Raw genomic sequence first — 5,112 nt, 5'->3', positions numbered from 1 at the left:
GCTTGATCTCCAGCTGAGGAAGAGGCAATAGCAACCTCGTGAGCGAAGCGAACCAATTCGTCTTTGATGACAGCGACCCCCTACAACATGGGACAAACAACGAACCGCCACTTCGCCGATCGCAAAGAGTGAGACACCGACATTGGATGATATCTGGATGATTTTGTTTAATGAAGAACAGTAAACTAATAACTTCAAACTGCATGCAAAATTTTGAAATCAAAAGAGAATACCCGGATTTCGGACAATATGATTTTTGGAATGCTGAAACTGCAGTTTGATACAGTTTGTAACATTATATTATTATCACGTTTATTGGAAAACTCAAAGACATCCTCAACTTCCAAAATGTGCCTGGAATCTGCCATGCCCTGGTGACATCACTTCAGGAGAAAAAGCAATCAATACCCAAACTGGTCAGCCTACTCAAGACGGATACCCTAGACAAGGTCTACACTGTTAAAACTGGTCGACAGTCTGAGGTAATTCCTGCAGGAAAGACAACCCTACTAGCAGTACATGTGCGACCTAGACCAATCAGAGAAAGGATGACTGTTCTCTTTCAACCAGATAGGAATTCTGCGAACACCACAGGACTGGAAATGGAACCGGGTTTAGTTCAGTTGCGACCGGGAAACTCTTGCTGCCTGCAAATACCTATTCACAACCAGACTCACAGGGACATCATCTTTGCCCGCTGCACCCCACTGGGTCAGTTACAACAGGTCAGGAGTATCCTTCCCACAGATTCACCCTTACCCAACAGTACCAAAGGCACCTGTATCTTCTGTTTTGACTGGTGGGGAATATCACCAAGGCACGGGTTTTGACTTTAGCCAACTCACCAAAGATCAAAGACGTGCAGCTGAGGAACTATTACAGCAAGAAGCAAGTGTTTTCTCTACTGGAGACGACAATATGGGGTGCATTCCTGATTAGCAGATGAAGATCCGGTTAACTGACAACATCCCGGTGCAGAGAACCTATCAGTCAATCCCCCGGCCACTGTATCAGGAGGTGAGGACGAATTTACAGGACCTCATTGAAAGGGGGTGGACTGTTAAATCTGAGTCTCCATATGCATCCCCGGTGGAATGTGTCCGGAAGAAGGATGGTGGGCTGCGCCTTTGCGTAGATTATAGGGGGCTGAATAACAAAACTATCCCTGACCGCCAGCCCATTCCCCTTATGCAAGATGTCTTGTGGGTTGGCAGGTAATGTTTGGTTCAGCACCCTTGATCAGGGCAAAGCATACCATCACTAGTCAGTGATATCTAAAATTTTTGTATAATTTTCAACCTTTTATTCAATTCTATAAGATAAGTACGCTGCTGTGTTACTGCAAGGTTTTGGTTATTGTCTTCCCAACGTGCCTAGTATATATGTAAGTTTGTCGTTATTTTACTGTTTGAGACAGGAAAGATGCAGTAAGCAGTAGGGTTACTGCAAGGTTTTGGATATTGTTTGTTAACATGCAGAATGTATATAAGTTCTTAGATTCATGATATGAAAGGAAAGTTCATAAGTTAGGTTTCGGTTTATATGTGTAGTGACAACATATGTTGCTCGTATTTTTGGGAGAGGATGTGGTACAAGGCTGTACAGTTCTAGCTGTTCCTTTTGGTCTGGAGTTAGCTCAAACAGATCATTATGTCTGTAGGTGAAAGTGTTACATCGTGAAAGGATTTAGTTTTATTCGTCAGGCAGTCTTAATTTAATTTTGTTAGGATGTTTGAGTATACAAGTGGTCATACCTTGCTGGATTCGTTTTGAAGTTTTAAACGAAGTTGAATTGTTTCATTTATATTTTGATCGAAAGAAAGAAAGAAGTGATTACGCCAGTGTATTGTTATGTAGACATGTACATGTATACTACTGGTGGTTAAAGCGCAATAGCGCCAACTAGTGTTCATTGCAATAATCTGTGACTGGCACTACGGTTGATAATCACAAATACAACCACTGTTTACATGATCGAAGATCATCCAGTAGTCTCTTCTTAATTGCGATGAGTATCAGAGAATATAAATGCACATTACTCGGAATCCTGTTAAAAGTAAAATGCAATGCTTTGAAAGTAATCAGTGCAGATAATTCAGAATCCCTTTGTGTAGAATTTACAGACTTTTCTGGGTCTAAGAATGCTATTGGTCCAGCGCATCAGCAGTTAGGAATTACGCACAGTTGGCTGAAAGGATGCAGTGCTGTACAAGGAGAGGTCTCAAATGGAATCATTGCAGAGCTATATCATTATCGCAAAAAAAAATTCCATTCCTTGGAAGACTGTTCTTGATGAGTGGTGGTGTGGGCTTTTTCCAGAGAAAGCTGATGAAGTACCACCAATGGGAACTGTCCAAAGCAGTTGGAAAAGTGTAGCTGCAAAGAAGCAAATATTGGGTAGGGATTCATCAAGAGAATTGTTGGAGGAATTTTTAAGAACTCCCTACAGCTATCCAACAAAAAAACCCATCAAGGAGGAGCAGCTGGAAAATGAACATACCAATGGAAATGAGCCTCCCTTGGTGACTCACAACGACAGTGGGGATGAGACTTTGAGCGTGTATGATGATGTTTTGTCACCTTACTTGTTAAGAAAGCATGGGGATACACTTGCTGTTCTTCATAAACTTTTGGAGACTGAAAAAAGGGAGAAAAAAAAAGACCTAGAAAGGCAATTACTTGAAGTGACAAGTGAAAGAAACGGAGCAGAACAGTTGAATGATGAGAATGCAGCCAGAGTCAATACGGCAGAAGGAGCGGTAAAAGAAATGATGAAGAGTCACCAAAAGGAATGTTCTAAATATCAGAACAAGTTGAAGAAGGCTGACGAACTGTGTAAGCAGTTAGAGAAACAGAGACACCCCATTCACCGACAATCGCCCTAGCAGGTCCTGGTGGAAGGGATTCAAGGCTTGCCATCCAAACATCGCCCTCCGTGTGCCACAACCGATTGGGAGAGAGTGATGTACCTTGACACCACGTGCAGTAGATGGCTGGTTCTCAAGACTGGAGGGATATCTACTGGATCAGAATGCACGTAGCATTATGGAGGAGCCCAAGAGGATCTTCAACTGTGATGAGAGTGGGTTCGCGCTTGGAGGGCAGGCCAAAAAGAAGATTATGGCCAAAGTCGGGTGCAAGGTCGTACACAAGTTCTAACATTCTTCGAAGGACCAGGTTACCGTCCTTGCCACCACCTCCGCAAGTGGGACATATCTCCCACCATTTGTTCTGATGCAAGGGAAGAGAGCGAGGAAGGGACATAACCCGCCAAAAAGGCTGCCTGCAGGAAGCATCATCCATCGCACCAATAAAGGCTGGATAGACTCACAGTCGTTCCTGAAGTACCTGGAGGAGACTTTTATTAAGTTTCTGGATGATACAAAGATCCCTCGCCCCGTTATACTTTTTGTTGATGGTCACCCATCACATGACAGCCTGGGTGCATGTGACCTAGCTCGGAGAAATAGCATAATCTTGTATCGCTTTCCAGCGCACGCAACTCACCTTCTACAGCCACTGGACGTGGTGGTATTCAAATCGCTGAAGTCAACCTGGTACAAGGTGGAGAGGGTGTACCGGAACAACCATGCAGGTGTTTTCGTGACCAAGGCACACTTAACAGAGGTTTTCGGTGAAGCCTGGAGAGAGCTCACTGAGAAGCCATCCATTGCCAAGAATGGTTTCAGAGCGGCAGGGTCGTATCCCTTCACAAAGACGTACAACCAGGCTCATCTCCTCCCTTCGAAGACCTTTCAACGTCTGTCAGCCTATGTATCTGGAACAGATGTCCTTCTCTCCACAGTCCCCTCAACATCTGGAACAAATGTCCCGCGCCCCATCGTCTCTTTGACGAGAGTAGATGTCCATCATCCCACAGTCTCAACAACATCGGGAGCAAATGTCCTGCGCCCCATCGCCTCTGTGACGAGAGCAGGATGTCCATCGTCCCACAGTCTCAACAACATCGGAAACAAATGTCCCACACCCCATCGTCTCTGTGACGGGAGCAGATGTCCATCGTCCCACAGTCTCTGCGAAATTGGAAGCAGATGACCAGCGCTCCAGTGTGATCCCTACGACACCGGGAGCAGATCTCCCTCAGTCCACATTCATTGCGGCTTCAGGAGTAGAAGTCCCATGCCCCATCGTATTTGCGACATCGGGAGCAGATGTCCTCTGTCCCTCAGTTTTTGCGACATCAGGAGCAGATGTCCATCACCCCCCAGTGCCTGTAACTTATAACCCCAAGAAGTGGGCAGGCATCAGGTATGATGCCATCTCAAGTGACGAATATTTTCGCCAGGCGACAGAGAAAAGGCGCAAGGTAGAGGAGGAGGGGGCAAGGAGAGAAGAAAGGAAAATCAAGAAACAAAGAGAGCAAGAAGAAAAGAAGAGAAAGCAGAAGGAGCGAAGCAGAAAATGGCAAGTGAGTGTGGATGGTTTGAGGTTGTGCTTTCGGGTTGAGAAGTGAATTTGTGCATGTGTGTGTGTGTGTGTGTGTTTAATTGTTCCTGACAAAACGGATTATTTTTGTTCATTATTGTACTGATGAATTAATTTGTTGGACACACCCATACATTTTTCTTACAAGATAATTACATAGATATGTGACTTTATTTCATCCATCAAGGATCAGTACATTGTAAATGAAGTTTAAAAGCAAAATGTTTGTAATAATTTTAAGAAATATACATTCATGCTTCTGATGGTCAATAACTTAGAGTTAATTGTCGCATAAGTATTATTGTTTCTTTTACACAAAATCCATCACTTAATTTTTAATTAGGCATCAAACTTTGGTGATATCAAAAATATGTAGGTGCCTAGAAACTTTTAATTACAATGTGAATAGTAACAGAATTTTTTTCTCTTGTAAATATTTCCTTCGTTATAGTACTATAAGAGATTATCACTTTCGCTTGTAAAACAGTCTTTAAGACAGTTCATGGCAACGTGCCTGAATATGTGCGAGAACTCATTACACCCCTTAGTAACACACACTCATATAGCACACGAAACGCAGTTAATAATGGTCTCATACTTCCACCAGTTAGAACTCAAGCAGGAAAAGATTGTTCTCACACTATACGTCACTTCCCTCAAAATGTT

The 5,112-nt window shown here is 43.4% G+C and overlaps 1 pseudogene; it reads left to right on the top strand.

The window, feature by feature from the left end:
* The first annotated feature begins 2,008 nt into the window (after positions 1–2,008).
* LOC139726440 (uncharacterized) lies at positions 2,009–2,885 on the top strand (annotated as a pseudogene).
* Positions 2,886–5,112: the final 2,227 nt, after the last annotated feature.

This window comes from Diadema antillarum, unplaced genomic scaffold (genome assembly GCF_040938485.1).
Source record: "Diadema antillarum isolate AM-2024a unplaced genomic scaffold, OU_Dant_1.0 seq00000083_RagTag, whole genome shotgun sequence".
Lineage (NCBI taxonomy): Eukaryota > Metazoa > Echinodermata > Echinoidea > Diadematoida > Diadematidae > Diadema > Diadema antillarum.
The sequence above is the reverse complement of the archived record's forward strand: the minus strand, read 5'-3'. Positions and strand labels throughout refer to the sequence as shown.